The sequence below is a fragment of the Hyla sarda genome, chromosome 5 (genome assembly GCF_029499605.1).
Source record: "Hyla sarda isolate aHylSar1 chromosome 5, aHylSar1.hap1, whole genome shotgun sequence".
NCBI lineage: Eukaryota > Metazoa > Chordata > Amphibia > Anura > Hylidae > Hyla > Hyla sarda.
In genome coordinates, this window is record NC_079193.1 from 315533644 (window position 1) to 315553185 (window position 19542).

A 19542-nucleotide genomic window follows, 5' to 3' on the forward strand; every position below is an offset into this window, starting at 1 on the left:
AGTCCAACATGCTGGGAGTTGTCGTTTTCATTTTGGGGCAGCTGCTGAGTAAAAGGCTGTATCAGGGCATGCTGGGAGTTGTAGTTAGTAACTAACTACAACTCCAAATTTAATTTAAAAAAAGCAATAAAAAAAATCATACCAAAACAAAAATGGTACTGCTAAAAACTACAGATCATGGCACAAAAAATGATCCCTCATACAGGCCCGTATAAGGAGAAATAAAAAAGTTATAGGGGTCAGAATTGGACTAAATGTCCCCCCGCATGTGTATCCTGTGATGTTACGAATAAATAATTAATTATGCAAATGAGCATGGCCGGTATTTTTTGCAACAAAGGTGGCAACCCTAGCTGCTCACCGTATTGATTAGAACCATGGTTCTGTCTTTTTGGGGAGAAGAAAAGGCCAGGCCCCACGAAGATGTTAGCAGTGATGGGGCCTGTGTTCTCAGAAAAAGTGCTAATTCCTTCTGTCATGTGAGCAGTGATGCAACTAGCATGTTACTCACAGTGTAGGAAAAGGAGGGGGCCATAGAAAAGTGCTGTTGGGCACCATTACAGTAGAGTGGCATGAGCCGCTGGAATGCAGGCATCTCCTACTATTAGGCACTGCTGCAATGGCTGCTACAGCAGGAGAGAAGAAAGCAGCCTGCATTGTGAGAAACAAGCTGAAATGGGCAATGGCTGTGGACCTGCTGTGCCACCCCACAGTAGTGGTTTGAGCCACACTCAAGGGCATTGTTTAGATAGCCCCCTGGTTTTCACACTTTAACTCTCTCCCAGGAGGATCTGGTCTTCACTGCAGGGGAGTAACAGGTTGGGCAACTCCGGGAGCATTCCCGATGCGGTGACATGTGGCCCAGGCAGAAGTCTAGGGTAGCATATCAGCCTAATCAGAGACTGGTAGACAGGTTGGGCATGTGGTAGTCCGAAGTTAAAAGGCTCAGATCATACACTGAAAAGCCATAGGTGTACAAAAGGCTAGGTTCACATTGCCATTTGCATCTTTTTCGCCATTTGCATCTTTTTTGAGCCGATCGGACCTTGAAATGGGTTGGATGCAAACGGCTACTTCTGAGTCTCAACAGACCCAATTCACTTGCATGGGGCCCGACGTTGATTCAGTAATTTTACAGGAATTTAGCAGAGAAAAAAAATTGTGCTTGCACAATTTTTTTCTCCGCTTAACTTGACAGAATTGCCGACGTAGCTGCACCTATGGAACCCGACGGCAGTGTGAACGAGGCCTAAGAAAGGAGGACAGAGATAAAACACTTTAACCTAACACATACACTGCTCAAAAAAATAAAGGGAACACTTAAACAACACAATATAACTCCAAGTCAATCACACGTCTGTGAAATCACACTGTCCACTCAGGAAGCAACACTGATTGACAATCAATTTCACATGCTGTTGTGCAAATGGAAGAGACAACAGGTGGAAATTATAGGCAATTAGCAAGACACCCCCAATAAAGGAGTGGTTCTTCAGGTGATGACCACAAACCACTTCTCAGTTCCTATGCTTCCTGTCTGATGTTTTGGTCACTTTTGAATGCTGGCGGTGCTTTCACTCTAGTGGTAGCATGAGACGGAGTCTACAACCCACACAAGTGGCTCAGGTAGTGCAGTTCATCCAGGATGGCACATCAATGCGAGCTGTAGCAGGAAGATTTGCTATGTCTGTCAGCGTAGTGTCCAGAGCATGGAGGCGCTACCAGGAGACTGGCCAGTACACCAGGAGACGTGTAGGAGGCCGTAGGAGAGCAAAAACCCAGCAACAGGACCGCGACCTCCGCCTTTGTGCAAGGAGGAGCACTGCCAGAGCCCTGCAAAAGGAACTCCAGGAGGCCACAAATGTGCATGTGTCCACTCAAGTGGTCAGAAACAGACTCCATGAGGGTGGTATGAGGGCCCGACGTCCACAGGTGGGGGTTGTGCTTACAGCCCAACACCGTGCAGGAGGTTTCATCTGTGAAGAGCACTGGCGCCCTGTGCTCTTGACAGATGAATGTAGGTTCACACTGAGCATATGTGTAATGTCCCAGTACAGGACATGGTCCTGCACTACACTTAGGCCCTGTCAGGTTTAGTCTCTAAATGACCTGGGGGCTCTCCTGCAGTGTCTTCCTTGCTGTTACTTTAATGTTATTTATTGTACTATGTGAATAGTCAGTATACTAATGTATAGACAGTATAAAGGACCTTTGGAGGACTAATGTGATTGTCTAAAGGACCTGTGAGATGTTACATTATATGTTCACATGATGTTATCACATGTTACCCAGAGAGCACCAGCTTGGCACATGACCTGCAGCTTGACCTATGGGCTTCTGGCTCAGCCTCTCTTTATAAGAGAGGGAGCCATATCAATCTCTCTTTTTCTGCTGAGGACAGCAAAGCACAGACACCTTAGATCCAGCATCAAGTACACCTGGAGGCCACCAGCCTGCATATGTCAGTAAGTCCAGCCATACATGTCTACTGTCTCTGCCTACAACTCAGTCAAGTACCATTCAAGTCGATCATAGTTAGCGTGGCTGCATTGAAGTCTGATCCAAAAGTATTGCAATCCCAAGCAAGCTGCAGGGCCCTTTCCGTGCTACTGGCTTACTCTCTGGGATCCTTGCTTAGCTGTAAATACTATAACAACTGTCTGACCTTAGTAAAGCCTCCATTAAACCATAACCTGGTCATGCACTCTCATTTCACTGCTTAGCCATTGGGATAGCGGAGATATCGTTTGGGTGGTTCCTGACACCCAAAAACCACTCTGGCGTCACGAACTTTAGGGGTTAATAACACCTTGCCCCTGGGGTTGATACCATCTCCCCAACCACCTACACCGCTACACCCCGTGGTCCCGCTATTCACCGTGGCTCACCACACATGTGACAGACGTGACAGAGCCTGGAGACGCTGTGGAGAAAGTTCTGCTGCCTGCAACATCCTCCAGCATGACCGGTTTGCCGGTGGGTCAGTAATGGTGTGGGGTGGCATTTCTTTGGGGGCCGCACCGCTCCATGTGCTTGCCAGAGGTAGCCTGACTGCTATTAGGTACCGAGATCAGATCCCCAGACCCCTTGTGAGACCATATGCTGGTGCGGTTGGCCCTGGGTTCCTCCTAATGCAAGACAATGCTAGACCTCATGTGGCTGGAGTGTGTCAACAGTTCCAGAAAGAGGAAGGCATTGATGCTATGGACTGGCCCGCCCATTCCCCAGACCTGAATCTGATTGAGCACATCTGGGACATCATGTCTCGCTTCATCCACCAACACCACGTTGCACCACAGACTGTCCAGGAGTTGGCGGATGCTTTAGTCCAGGTCTGGGAGATCCCTCAGGAAACCATCCGCCACCTCATCAGGAGCATGCCCAGGTGTTGTAGGGAGGTCATACAGGCACGTGGAGGCCACACACACTACTGAGCCTCATTTTGACTTGTTTTAAGACATAACATCAAAGTTGGATCGGCCTGTAGTGTGGTTTTCCACTTTGATTTTGAGTGTGACTCCATATCCAGACCTCCATGGGTTGATAAATTTTATTTCCATTGATAATTTTTGTGTGGTTTTGTTGTCAGCACATATATGTAAAGATGAAAGTATTAATGTTCCCTTTGTTTTTATTTTTTTTTGTTTTTTTTTTGAGCAGTGTATAACACCTAGGGAACCCAGTAAGGTGAAGCTGCCTGATATAGGTGGTGCTTAGGAGGGATTGGCTGAGGACTTGGTTTTGGGTGCCTGCAGCGACCTTTTAAGATGCATATGCCCCATAGACTGCACTGAATAATGCAGAAATGGCAGTAGTAACATAGAGGGAGAAGGAGTCCCAGCCTGTACCACACATAAGACAGGTAAGCGTGGTGGGAAGTGACTGTCCAGAGCATTAGAGAAGAGAGATTCTTTCTCCTGTGTGAGAGTCCCCTGTGTGGAGCAAGAGGACCTGAATAAAGAGAGGGAAACTCCCAGGGTGTCTCTATCCTGCTGGTAAGCCATGGAGAAGAGCACTAGTGGGAAAGGCTACTACAAATGCAATGGCTGTTGTGAGGATTTACAGTGAAGCTGACTGCACAGAAGGTCCCATTCAGGACAGTAGATAGTAAAGTTCAAGTAAGGATGGACTGTTCATATGTTAATTTTGTGGCTAGCGGACCTGTTAGGACTGTAACTTTCATGTAGAAGTGCCATCCAGAGAAGAGACTCTGTGATAAAATTAGATGTGTGTGGTACCAACGAGGAGGATAGGAGTAGTCTAGGGCAGCTGAGGGTAATTGCCTCTTGGGCATAGTAAATAGTTATGTCACAGATAGAATGGTGATTTTGCTCATCTTCTAAGTGAGCCCATGCAACTTTTGTATATGGGGATCTTGCACAATTTAGCTAGTCCTTAACCCCAGGGTATACTTTTCCAGGTGTCTAAGGGGTGTACCTGTGATGGTGTGTGTAGTAGTAATATTGCAGACACAAATGTAACTTGCAAACAAGGTTTAGCTTTACTGAAGTCCTCTATCGAGAATCCAAACAAAATGTCTCCTCATAGCACAGGGTAGCAAGTCACAGTACTCCAGGACAGATGCATGGAAATGGGCGACAGTTCTCTTTAGGTTGCTTTGTATGCAGTTACACTGACTGAGTGTCTCTAGATATGCTTTGATGTTGCTAATGAAGATATGTGTTCAGTTCAATTAGGTGTTTCTCTAATGTAGAAGGCCTACACAGTTTGGTTTACTGTGGTGTCGATACAATGCATTAGTAAAGTCTTTAGATCCTTAAAAAAAAAATTTTTTTACACTTTGTTATGTTGAGGTCTTATGCTAAAATACAACAAATCAAGTTTGTAAATAGAAAATGTGTCATCTGCAGCATGTGCTTTCTCTAAGAGCCTTGGCCCCATTCTGGAGATCACAAGGGAGGGGGGGGGGGGTTCCAAGTGGTCGGACCCCCACAATCGGCCACTTATCCTGTGGATAGGAAATTATTTTTCACTTTCACTTTAAAGGGTACCTCTCATCAAATAAACTTTTGATATATTTTAGATTAATGAATGTTGAATAACTTTCCAATAGCATGTTAATGAAAAATATGCTTCTTTCTATTGTATTTTTCCCGATCAGTCCTGTCAGCAAGCATTTCTGACTCATGCTGGAGTCCTAAACACTCAGAGCTGCCAGCTTGCTTTGTTCACAGCCAAACAGGCTGTGGACAAAGCAGGCTGGCAGTTCTGAGTGTTCTCCTTTGTGAACAAAGCAGACTGGCAGCTCGTAGTGTTTAGGACTCCAGCATGAGTCTGAAATGCTTGCTGCCAGGACTGGTAGGGAGACCCCTAGTGGTCATTTCTTCAAAGTGGAAAATTAAATAGAAAGAAGCATATTTTTTAATAACATGCAATTGTAAAGTTATTCTACATACATTAATCTATAATATATCAAAAGTTTTTTTTGGATCAGAGGTACCCTTTAACTCTGGGGACCTCCAATCTCGCTTGATCATCTCTGAGATGTTTCTACACCTTGGTTGGAGTCACCTGTGGTAAATTCAGCTGATCGGACATGATGTGGAAAGACACAGCCCAGTCTATATATCAGATTTTACAGCTGACAAAGCAAGAGCAAAAACCAAGCCATAATTGTCTGTAGGCCTCAGGGACAGGATTGTGTGGAGGCACAGATCTCTAGAAGAGTACAGAAAAATATTCTGCTAAACAGAAAATTTCAAGAGCACAGGGGCCTCCATAATTCTTAAATTGAAGAAGTCTGAAACAACAAGGACTCTTCCTAGAGCATGCTGTCCCACCAAAGTAATCAGGGAAGAAATGCCTCGGTAAGAGAGGTGACCAAAAACCCAATGGTCCCTCTGGCTGATCTCCAAAGATGCTGCATGCACAAGAGATAAACGTTCACAAGGTCAAATTTTACTGGGCTTTATGGCATGGTGACCAGAAAGAAGCCTTTCCTCAGTACATAACATAAGAAAGCCTCCCTGGAGTTTGTAAAAAAAGCACCTAAAACACTCTTAGACAAGAGTATCTGGTCTAATAAAACCAATATTTAACTTTTTGGCATCTATTCTACTCATCATGTCCAGAGGAAACCAGGCACTGATCAGTACCTACCCAATTTCTTCCCTACAGTGATACATGGTGATTGCAGAATCATTATGTGGAGTTTTTTTCAGTGGATGGGACAGGGAGACTGGTTGGGATTGAGGAAAATCTGAATTAAACAGGGAAAATCATAGCAAAAACACAGAAAAATAACTCAATGTGTGAACACATAAGTTATAACTACATTATAACTAATATATATCCTGATCCCATAGAGATAGCAGAGGGGTGTGAGAGGTAGAAGGAGGGTATCTATTAGGCAATGCCATCCTGTAGTCCACAGAAAGTCAGAACCCAAGACTGACATCCTGTCCTGACACGTTAAGGGGTACTCTGGGATATGAAAACGTATCCCCTATCCTAAGGATAGGGGATAAGTTTCAGATCACGGGGGGTCCGACCGCTGGGACTCTCCGCGATCTCCCATTTGAGGCCCCGGCAGTCCACAGGAAGGGGACGTGTTTGACCACTGCACAAACTAGCGGCTGACACGCCTCCGCAATACAACTCTATGGGAGAGCCGGAGTGCTGCATTCGGCAATCTCCAGCTCTGCCATAGAGCTGCATTGAGGGGGCGTGGTGGCCGCTGCTTTGTGCGGTGGTTGACACATGCAATTTGGTCGGAGAGCTGGGGCCCCGTACAGGAGATTGCGGGGGTCCCAGCGGTCTTACCCCCTGCAAGGATAAGTTTTCATATCCAGGAGTACTCCTTTAAGCACTGGAAGGTTTGGAGTCAGACTGGTGATCACATGACCAAGTTATAGTTATAGATACACATAGATGCAGGTGTACTGGAATAAAACGAATGGCGGTGTACGACTATTGATGGTAAAAAGTATTTAGGCAGATAGAAATGCATGTAAAAATGGATCTTTCATACAATGAACTATAAATGTTAGAGACATTTATGATTTGACCATCCAAAAAGCTATGAGGTATGATATGTGTACTGTCAAATGCTTCTATTGCTCCAATCCCAAAGTGTCATCTCTTTGGCAGGATCCATGGGTGACGCCATAAGCATGCCGTGGTATATGTAGGTATACCTTTTGGATAGTATTCTGACATAAAATACCTGTGATGTACAGACAAAACTGTATGTAAGTGTCCCCTTAACCATTTGGACTGCCATAGTGAGTATATTGGAACGTGAGAACAAATCTCTAAGGTGAGAAGATGTCTAGTGCCCAGTTACTTCACAGTTATTTTTGTATTCCTAAAAACCCTTCTCTGTTAAACAGAACACAGTCTGGTCATGGTTTTTCGTACATTACACCTCAAGCACAGGTGAGACATATGGATCTATACCCTTCTGTTAATGTACAACAGGACATATAAGGAGAATTCACATCTGGCTTTATGGTGAAGGATATAAGGTGAAAAGTAAAAACTTTCTATAAAGCCTGATAAATCTGGGACATCTGTTACTTTCCTAATTCAACCAGCGTTTCTCTAATAGCTCTCCTCTTATATTCTTACTTTCCTCCCCCAATCCGCTGAAGCCGTTCTCATCTTTCATGTCCTTTTCTTAATGTGTTGCCCCATTCCGGCCTGTCTGAGAACTCGTTTCGATTTGTGTGGTCTAATAAGAGGTCCCATTGGGCTCTACAAGGAGGACCAGAGTTTACAGGAAATAAACTATGGAAATCAGTGCATCTCAGCTGGTGTCTGAGGAACAAAGGAACCGGGTCCTCCGGGGCACAGACCAGAAGCAACACGTCTAATTGTTTCCATGTCCTCCTATATAACTACTGCTTCAGACATATTTAATTCGAACAACATGCTTCTCCTATCCAGGAGAACACATCGCACAGACGTAAAGTACTATAGATTACTGCCAATATCTAAATTTATACATAAACTTATTTGATAAAAAATGATATAACTGCTACAATTTCTGATATTATTGATTCAATGTTAATATGTGTATATGATATATTTACATTTTTATTATCACATTGTTGCTGTTATTACAACTAGTATTTTGGTGAACAGTACACCTCACTCCATTCAGATACGTAATGCAGTGTTTTTACCAAACGGGGTGTTTCCAGCTGTTGCAAAACTACAACTTCCAGCATGCCCAGACAGCCAAATGCTCGAGCTGACAACCGGCCGCAGCAGGAAGCTCGCTCTGCAGTCTGCAGCATTAAATAAGTGTGTGACCCTGCCCTAATGGAGTACTCCGCTGCCCCAGTGTTTGGAACCTTTGGATAGGGGATAAGATGTTTAGGGGCGGAGTACCCCTTTAAGTCTTTTATGTTCTGTTGGAGCATAGCCCCTTGGTCACTCCAAATATTTACATCCATTGTAGACAAGAAGCCAACAAAGCTCTTCAATGCATTGGTCTTTATTCTTGTCTTAAAGAGGTACTCCAGTGGAAAAATGTTTCATCAACTGGTGCCAGAAAGTTAAACAGATTTGTAAATTATATTTATAAATATAAATCTTTATCCTTCCAGTATTTATTAGCGGCTGTATATTACAGAGAAAGTTCTTTTGTTTTTGGATTTCATTTTTTTTTTATGACCACAGTGCTCTCTGCTGACTCCTCTGTCTGTATCAGAAACTGTCCAGAGCAGAATAGATTTGTTATGGGGATTTGCTCTTGTTCTGGACAGTTCCTGATACGGACAGAGGTGTCAGCAGAGAGCACAGTGGACAGAGAAAAAAAAAAAAGAAATCCAAATAGAAAAGAACTTTTCTGTAGTATATAACGGCTAATAAGCACTAGAAGGATAAAGATTTTTTAATAGAAGTAATTAAAAAATCTGTTTAAAATTTCTGACACCAGTTGATTAAAAAAAATGTTTTCCACCGGAGTACCCCTTTAACCCCTTAACGACCACAGACGTAAATGTACGTCCTGGTTTGGCGGGACTTCCCGCACCAGGACGTACATTTACGTCCTGTCTATAACCGCTAGCATCGGAAGGGTGCTCACGTCATACACGGCAGGTTCCGCTGGCTAGCAGCAGCCGGGGACCCGCCCGTAATGACTGACATCCGCGATCGCACGGATGTCCGCCATTAACCCCTCCGATGCCTTGATCAATACAGATCACGGCATCTGCGGCATTGCGGCACTTTGATTGGATGATCGGATCGCCCGCAGCGCTGCCGCGGGGATCCGATCATCCAGCATGACAGCCGGAGGTCCCCTCACCTTGCTCCGGCTGTCTCCCGGGGTCTTCTGCTCTTGTCCGCGATCGAGCAGACCAGAGCAGATGATCACCAATAATACTGAGCAGTGCTGTGTCCTATGCATAGCACTGCACAGTATTAGCAATCAAACGATTGCTATAGATAGTCCCCTATGGGGACATAAAAAGTGTTAAAAAAAAATTTGAAAAATGTAAAAATAAAAAGTAAAAAAAAAGTGAAAAATCCCCTCCCCCAATAAAAATGAAAATTGTCAGTTTTTCCCATTTTACCCCCAAAAAACGTAATTTTTTTTAAAAATAAACATATTTGGTATCGCCGCATGCATAAATGTCCGAACTATCAAAATATAATGTTAATGATCCCCTACGGTGAATGTTGTAAACGTAAAAAAATAAAAAAAAGTCCAAAAATGCTGCTTTTTATCACATTTTATTCAAAAAAATTTATAAAAAATAATCTAAAACTTTTATATATGCAAATGTGGTATCTAAAAAAAGTACAGATGACGGCGCAAAAAATGAGCCCTCATACCGCCTATATACGGAAAAATGGAAAAGTTATAGGTGGTCAAAATGGAGCGATTTTAGATTACTGATTTTGTACAAAAAGTTTTAGATTTTTTTTAAGCGGTACAAAAATATTAAAGTATCTAGCCATGGGTATCATTTTAATAGTATTGACCCACAGAATAAAGAACACATGTCATTTTTACCGTAAAGTGTACATTGTGAAAACAAAACCCTCCAAAATGTGCAAAATTTTGGTTTTCATTTAAATTTCCTTCCTAAAAAATTTTTTGGGGGTTCGCTGTACATTTTATGGTAAAATGAGAGGTTTCATTACAAAGTACAATTGGTCATGCAAAAAACAAGCCCTTATATGGGTCTGTACATGGAAATATAAAGGAGTTATGGATTTTAGAAGGCGAGGAGGAAAAAACGAAAACGCAAAAATAAAATTGGCCTGGTCCTTGAGGTGAAAATGGGCTTGGTCATTAAGGGGTTAAAAAGCCTATTTTATTATACCCTTTTAGGCAATTATGAGTTAAAAGAGAAGGTTTCCTTGCTCAGGATACTCAAGGCTAGGCCTACCATGGGTTCCACTGGATCCATTGGACCCAGGCAGCAACTTGGCAGGGGGTGGCACCCAACCGCCTCATTGACACAGGCGCTCGCTCACTCATGGGGAATCCAGGACGTTTTCCCAGCCCAGCAGGAGGACACTTTGTTATCAGCTTATTTTCAAGGAACACCACTCACAAAAAGGGATTGTGAAATGTGGGCAACCCCTTTGTACATGGTCCCAGTAGTTGGACTCCACAATAGGTGAGTGGATAGTTCATAAATGCTTCTGGGTATAATATCCCTTTAGGGAAATAAAGGTTCCTTCCAGGGGTCCCTGTCTATAATCTACATATTGCATGAAATGATACATGTAGACAACTCCTCTACAAACATAAAGGTTGAACATTGAAATCCATAACATAGATTAGACTTACCGTATCATCCTTTGATGGCATATGTAGTTGCTGTGGGTTACAGCACAATATTACAGCTTGTCTCAAGCCTTTTATACTCCGAAGGAATGGAACTCCTCAGCCAAATCACTGCAGATACCTTCAATGGAAAGAGTGAAGGCTGCTCGGGAGCCGCAGGACTAATGATAGGTGCCCTGACATTTTCAGGAGCTCTTCTTTGTAGTGTATGATTTCCCTTTAATTAGGAAAAAGAATGCACAGAAGAAATTCACACCGGTAGAAACTTGAGTCATTTTCATGGAAAATATGAAAAATGTCATTTGTGTACTATCCACTGTGAAAATAAGAACATGCACACAATGGGGCCTCTACAATCCCTGTTAAATTTGATGGAATAATTATTAGCATGGAACAGTGAGGTGTGAAATATAACAATACAAGGTACGGTGTACATTAACATCCACATCATTACAGTCACCCCGATTTATAAGGAAAATGTAATTGTTAGAAATACATAATAATATAATAGTTTCCTATCCCTGTCATTTGCATAGTGTGAGCCAAACTGTTCCCTCACGTCTAGAAGAATGAACCTTTTCAGTGCCGTGATCAGAAAGTGCTGTGGGAAGTGAGTCGACATTATACTTTTTGTACTTTACATATATATATATATATAAATATATATATATATATATATATATATATATATACATACACAGTGGGGCAAAAAAGTATTTAGTCTGCCACGAATTGTGCAAGTTCTCCCACTAAAAAAGATGAGAGAGGCCTGTAATTTTCATCATAGGTATACCTCAACTATGAGGGACATAATGAGAAAAAAAAATCCATAAAATCACATTATCTGATTTTTTAATTATGGAGGAAAATAAGTATTTGGTCACCTACAAACAAGCAAGATTTCTGGCTATCACAGACCTGTAACTTCTTCTTTAAGAGTCTCCTCTGTTCTTGTTACGTGTATTAATGACACCTGTTTGAACTTGTTATCAGTATAATAGACACCTGTCCACAACCTCTAACAGTCACACTCCAAACTCTGCTATGGCCAAGACCAAACAGCTGTCGAAGGACACCAGAAACAAAATTGTAGACCTACACCAGGCTGGGAAGACTGAATCTGCAATAAGCAAGCAGCTTGCTGTGAAGAAATCAACTGTGGGACTAATTATTAGAAAATGGAAGACATATAAAACCACTGATAATCTCCCTCGATCTGGGGCTCCATGCAACATCTTACCCCGAGGTGTCAAAACCACACGGGGGGACCTAGTGAATGACCTGCAGAGAGTTGGGACCAAAGTAACAAAGGCTACCAGTAACACACTACGACGCCAGGGACTCAAATCATGCAATGCCAGACGTGTCCCCCTACTTAAGCCAGTACATGTCCGGGCCCTTCTGAAGTTTGCTAGAGATCATTTGAATTATCCAGAAGAGGAATGGAAGAATGTTATATGGTCAGATGAAACCAAAGTGTTTTTTTTTTTTGTAAATGATGCTGTGTTGCATCTAAAGAACACCATTCCTACTGTGAAGCATGGGGAGGAAACATAATGCTTTGGGGCTGTTTTTCTGCTAAGGGACAAGGATGACTGATCCATGTAAAGGAAAGAATGAATGGGGCCATGTATCGTAAGATTTTGAGTGAACACCTCCTTCCATCAGCAAGGGCATTGAAGATGAAACGTGGCTGGGTTTTTCAGCATGACAATGATGCCAAACACACCACCCGGGCAATGAAGGAGTGGCTTTGTAAGGAGCAGTTCAAGGTCCTGGAGTCGCATAGCCAGTCTCCAGATCTCAACCCCATAGAAAACCTTTGGAGGGAGTTGAAAGTCACTGCTCTAGAGGACAACTGCATGGATGAATGGGCCGAAATACCAGCCTCAGTGTGTGAAAACCTTGGGAAGACTTACAGAAAATGTTTGACCTCCGTCATTGCCAACAAAGGGTATATAACAAAGTATTGAGATTAAATTTTGTTGTTGACCAAATACTTATTTTCCATCATAATTTGCAAATAAATTCTATAAAAATCAGACAATGTGATTTTATGGATTTTTTTTCTCATTCTGTCTCTCATAGTTGAGGTATACATATGATGAAAATTACAGGCCTCTCATCTTTTTAAGTGGGAGAAATTGCACAGTTGGTGGCTGACTAAATACTTTTTTGCCCCACTGTATATATATTACAAAAAGTAGAATGTCGACTCACTTCCCACAGCACTTTCTGGTCACGGCACTGAAAAGGTTCATTTTTCTAGACGTGAGGGAACAGTTTGGCTCACACTATGCAAATGACAGGGAAAGGAAAATATTATATTATTATGTATTTCTAACAATTACATTTTTCTTATAAATTGGGGTGACTGTAATGATGTGGATGTTAATGTACACCGTATCTTTTATTGTTATTCTTCACACCTACTTATCTAGTCTAATGCACCCAAAACCCGATCACGGTCCTTGTAGATAACCATAAAACAATGGCACAGCACTCAGGTATCCAATAAAATGTACAAATGTGTTCACATATATCACAGCAATGGCACAACATGTCAGCTTCTCCATTAAGCCTTTATCAATATATAATATATATGTTACACGTAGCGCCGCTGGCCATGGGCAAACTCTCTGCCCTACCCCCACACAGACCGCAATGCGCTTCACATGATACGATGCAATAGCACTCGGTCCGCCGGTTCTCACCTACCCCCCCATCTTCCTGCTTCCTCTGTCCTCCCTAAGGCACGCGCTTGCCGGTTCTCAGAGATTTAAAGGGCCAGCGCACCACTGATTGGTGTTTCCCTGGAACTGACCCTAGTTTACCCCGCGCTTCAAGGTGCCTGCAAGGTGCCAAGGTCTTCTCCAAACGTGATCTGCGAGGAGCATACAACCTCATCAGAATACAGGAAGTAGATGAATGGAAGACGGCCTTTAAAATCTGTGGCGGGCACTTCGAGTAACTTGTGATGCCATTTGGTCTCTGTAACTTCCCGCCATTTTTCAAGAATTCGTCAATGACATCTTCCGTGATCTTCTCTACACTTGTGTCGTGGTGTATTTGGATGATATCCCGATCTTCTCTCCCAAGTTGGAGTACATCGCTAACATGTGCGTCAGGTCCTACGATGCCTACGGCATAATCGCCTTTACGCCAAACTTGAGAAATGCCTCTTCGAGAAGACAAGTCTTCCATTTCTTGGATATATTGTCTCCAACCAAGGCCTCCAGATGGACCCTGACATGCTGTCTTCGGTTCTTAACTGGCCTCGACCTTCTGGCCTGCGGGCTATACAATGCTTTCTGGGGTTCGCCAATGATTATTGACAGTTTATACCACACTTCTCCTTGTTGGTTGCACTGATTGTGGCTCTCAATAAGAAGAATGGTAACCTCAAATTCTGGCCTCCTGAGTCCGAAGAAGCGTTTTCCCGACTGAAATCGGCATTTGCCTCTGGACCAATTTTGACGAGACCCAATCCAGAAAAAACCTTCTTCCTCGAAGTAGATGCCTCTTCTGTAGGAGCCGGAGCAATATTGACTCAAAAGACTTCTGGGGGTAAAACCGTGACTTGTGGGTTTTTCTTCAAGAACTTTTCGCCTGTCGAGAGGAATTATTAAATTGGAGACTGTGAACTTTTGGCCATTAAGCTCGTCCTGGAAGAATGGCATCATCTACTGGAAGGATCTTCTCATCCAGTCAGTATCTACACAGATCATAATAATCTTTTGTATCTTCAGTCTGCTTAGCGTCTGAATCCCTGGCAGGCCAGGTGGTCTATTTTCTTCTCCAGATTCAATTTTCTTATTCATTGTCAGCCCACAGATAAGAACATTAAGGCCAATGCTCTCTCCACTGCTTCTGATGTGGTGGGTCTGGACTCCTACCCTCGTCACATCGTGCCTCCTGAATGTTTGATCTCAGTCGCTCCTCTTGACCTACAGCAAGTTCCACCGTGAAGCTTTTGTGCCATCTCGCCTTAGAATTAAGGTATTAAGGTATTGAATTGGGGACACTCTTCGTTACTGGGCTGGCATCCGGGAATACGAAAGTCCACTCAGCTCATCTTCCGACATTATTGGTGGCCGAATTTGGAGTGAGATGTTTCAAGTTTTTCTCCGTTCCCGTGTTAACTGTGCCCGGGACAAGACGCCTCGACTTAGACCTGCGGGTCTACTACAACCTCTGCCCATTCCGGAGTGTACTTGGGTACACATTGCCATAGACTTCATCACTGATCTACCATCCTCCTCTAAAAACACGGTCATCTGGGTTGTCACAGATCATTTCTCCAAAATGTCCCATTTTGTTCCTTTGCCTGGACTTCCCTCTGCTCCACAGCTGGCAGATGAATTCTTTTGCTGTATTTTCCATTTACATGGTTTACCGAGGGGTCCAGTTTATCTACAAGTTCTGGCAGGCCCTCTGTTCTCATCTCAAAGTCAAGTTGGACTTTTCTTCTGCATACCACCCGCAGACCAATGGCCAGGTAAAGAGAGTGAACCAAATTTTGGGAAACTGTCTCCGACACTTTTTTTCTGCACAACAGAACAATTGGGCCAACCTACTTCCTTGGGCGGAGTTTTCTTATAATCACCATGATTCTGAGGCTACTAAAAAATCACCATTCTTTATAGTCTATGGCCACCATCCTCGCCCTCCTCTTCCTCTACCAGCTTCTTCTGGCTGTGAATGTTGAGGTCCAGGACTTCATGGCTATTTTACCTCGACCCTCATGAAGTCACAGGCCGATAAAAGAAGAAGACCAACCCTGATCTTTTCTCCTGAAGATAAAGTCTGGCTGTCTGCCAAATATGCTTGTTTAAAGATTCCCAGTTACAAACTAGGTCCTCGGTTCCTTGGTCCCCAAGACTGTCAGAGGGAGATGGTTTTTTCTGGTTGATTGGAAGGGCTTCGAGCCGGAAGAGAGATCTTGGGAACCCGATGAAAACATCCTGGACCGGGATCTTGTGCGTAGGTTCCTGTAGCCTAAAAAAAGGGGGAGATCTAAGAAGGGGGTACTGATATGTGTAGCGCCACTGGCTGTGGGCGCACTCTCTGCCCTATTCCCCACACGGACCACAATGCGCTTCGCATGATGCCATGCGATAGTGCTCGGTCTGCTGGTTCTCACCTGCCCCGCCATCTTCCTGCTTCCTCCTGTCCTTCCTCGTGGCCGGCGCATGTATACCCGCCGACTAGGGCGTCCACATGCCGGTTCTCAGAGATTTAAAGGGCCAGTGCACCACTGATTGGTGTTTCCCTGGAACTGACTCTATTTAACCCCGCACTTCCTCCCATCCCCTACCGGATCTTTGTGCCCTGTTGTCTAAGAGAAGTATTCCCTGTGTTCTCTGCTATTCTGTGCACCTGTTCTCTTGGTACGTTTCCTGACCACAGTTCCTTGCCGCCAGCCATGACCTACCTGTATGTCCCCGACTCTGAGTACATCTCTTCCTTCTGTGCCACGCATCACCTCAGCTGCCTTTGTGGACGAGTCATGCCAGGGGTAGCGACCTGGCAGCCGCCTGCCGCAGCAAGTCCATCCCACCACCAAACCAATGGCTCCTTAGACTCCGTTCCTTGGTGTGGCTCATGTCATCATCCACAGATACAGCGGATCCACACCACCAGCCGTTACAATATATATATTAATAGATAATTGTATAATACAATAGGTACTGGATCAAAATATGTACATCTCCTAGGGGTCCCTCTAGATCAGTGTTTTCCTGTACACATAAATAATTAAAGATTTTTTTTAATTAATTGACATGTAATGCTTACACTTCTGTTTTAGATGGAGACTTGTTGCATATGTTGGGTTTTCCTATTAAAGTTAACTGGGAAAATATTCAGCAAATCGGCAGCATGTGAATGTACCCTTAAAAGGTGTTATACAAAATCAGTTGACTTTAGTAATTAAGTGTCATACAGTAATGGACATGCTTACCAAGGATCTGTGCTTGTGTTGGTGGTAAATGGTTCTGTACTGTGTCCTTCATCATGCTGCTGGTTTGTTTTTGGGAACTGGCTAATTCCTGTTTCTGTGGCCTTTTTCAGACTACAATCCCCAGGATCCTTTGCTTGCATACACATGTGCGCCGGTAACTTCATCAGGGAACTGGCTTACACACAACAGACAAAGCAGTCAAGCCCCCTTTCAGCACTTGACTTGTGATGTATTGCCTCGGGCCGCACAGCAAGCTGGGAAATGTCCAAGACAACAGTCATATTTTAGGCTACAGAAAATGAACTTCAAGGGAAAAGAAAGATAAAGAAATTCCATACCAGCCACCATACACAGGTAAGTAAAGTATATTAGTAACTAAACTAACTTTGCTGCCGCTGTCCCACATTCAAAGAACCAAAAATCCCGGAATACTTCTTTAAAGAGGTTATCCAGCTTTGTCGGTAGGCGTGCTGGGCTTATCTTGAGGATATGCAATCATTTTAAGAGTCTGCATAATCCATTCCATAATACTGAAAAAAAAATGAAACAAAGGCCCAGCACAGAACACACAGTTTCAAAATGTTAAAGGACAACTGTAGTGCAAGGCTTTTATATATTCCTGTGCTCGGGCCTCAAAAATAAACAAAATAAACACCAAACCTTCCTACATGCCCCCATTGATCCGGCACAGGCCTTGTGGTCCAGCGGTGCTAACCTCATTCAACTTCCTGGGGACGGGGACGTCGCTGAGCTGTCGGCGTTTCTGAGCCCACTGTCATGTAAGGAGCGCTTGCCAGCTTCTTACATGACAGTGGGCTCGGCCTATCACCGGCCGGGGCGGGACATCGCTGCGGCCGGTGATACGCCGACGGCTCTGCGGCATCCCCAGAAAGTTGAATGAGGTTAGCACCGCTGCACCGTGAGGCCTGTGCAGGACCAACGGGGGCACATAGGAAGGTCAGTTAAAGTTTATTTTGTTTATTTTTGAGGCCCGGGCACAGGAATATATAAAAGTCTTGCACGACAGTTATCCTTTAATATGGTAAGATTAAACATCAGGAAAATGGAAGTAGTGAGTAGCTCAACTCAGACTAGAAAACAGAAATATATGTATCCGAGGTAAACTGGTGGTGCTTCACCCAAAAAAAGGCCATATAGTCAAAATAAATCAAAAAATGAAATTGATTCAGCAATCAATTCATAAAACCAGTCCTCAAAGATACATATGGAAAAAGGTGAAGAAGGATCTAATAAAATGTATAGAATTTATTCAAATAATTCAAATATAATAAAATAGTAATAATTGTAATATTATTCTGTTGAAATTAATAAGTCTTCCGCTTCCCTAGCAGGGCCCGTGCATCGGGCGAAGGAGCTTAAATAAATTGTACAACCAGTAAGATACAATGTGAGAGTAAATAGCCACAAATTTAACAATATGTATACCAAATGGATTATGTATCCAACCTAAATGCCGGCTAGATTTCTGCTAATAATTAGTTCAGTAAATTGGTGCATTGGTGGTACAGTAGTTCAATAATAAAGGTGCAATGTTCATTCCAGCAGTAAATGCAATAGAGGACAGTTCCACAGTTATGCAATATGCAAGGATTAATGCAGAGTTAGAACAATGTGTGTGCATCACACAGTTGGTGCACGGCACCACTCACCGACCGTAGATATGTTGTAGACATAGACAGTACAGGCTGGCACGTAGGCGTCTGACACTATAGGTAGTGCCCGTCTGTGATGCGGTGTCTCGTGGTCTGCGGCTGGCATGGACAGGGCATCCGGCCTGGATGATGGAAGAGTTGCCGAGGTGGATAACGTGGAGACAGCACTAGGTTGAAATGGTACGGGAGTGGATGCCGACGTACGCATGTCTGTGATGCGCTGGATGCGGGCGAATGAAGGTGGTCCCGAAATAGGGGGCATCCAGCTGTGGCAAATGGCAAATGTAGGCTGAGGGTTGGTATTAAGTTGGTATACAGAATATATGAATAAGCTAGACGCGTTTCAAGGCCTCGGGCCTTTTCTTCAGCAGCAGTATAATAGTGTTAAAGGTATGGATAACATGTTATATATAGTCTTAGTTTAATGATGTATTGAGTAATACAAAAAATATGGAATGGAACGATGGAATGGTGTATATCAGAGTTATAACATTGGATCCAAATATAGTAAAAGAATTAAGAAAGAAGAGATAGAGTTGTTGAAATAAGATAGAATAGAATAATATAATGACGAACATAAATAAATAAAAATATGTAGGAATTTTACATAAAAATATATATATATATTTTTTTCTTCCATGAAAAAATTCTCTATAGAGAAAAAAAATTTGATGGTATGAAATACATTACGCAAATAATAGTGTAAAAATTTGGCATGATGAGATTCTGACTTCGTAGAGAATAATTAGTAGATGTACCACTGATGAACTTATTCTAGCACCAATTTACTGAACTAATTATTAGCAGAAATCTAGCCGGCATTTAGGTTGGATACATTATCCATTTGGTATATATATTGTAAAATTTGTGGCTATTTACTCTCACATTGTATCTTACTGGTTGTACAATTTATTTAAGCTCCTTCGCCCGATGCACAGGCCCTGCTAGGGTGGCGGGAGACTTCTTAATTTCACCAGAATAATATCACAATTATTACTATTTTCTTATATTTTAATTATTGAATAAATTCTATATATTTTATTGGATCCTTCTTCAAGATTAAACATCAGACATCAGGCATGGTTAAAGGAAGTCGTATGACACGTTTCAGGTGTTCATCACCCTTACTCATATGA

The 19542-nt window shown here is 43.0% G+C and overlaps 1 long non-coding RNA gene across 1 annotated transcript in view; it reads left to right on the forward strand.

The window, feature by feature from the left end:
- Positions 1-19542, forward strand: part of LOC130274188 (uncharacterized) — a 57728-nt gene that overhangs the window by 29290 nt on the left and 8896 nt on the right. Inside the window, exon 2 of the long non-coding RNA XR_008844276.1 lies at positions 16844-17087. This is a non-coding gene — a long non-coding RNA (uncharacterized LOC130274188). The remainder of the gene's footprint in view (positions 1-16843; positions 17088-19542) is intronic.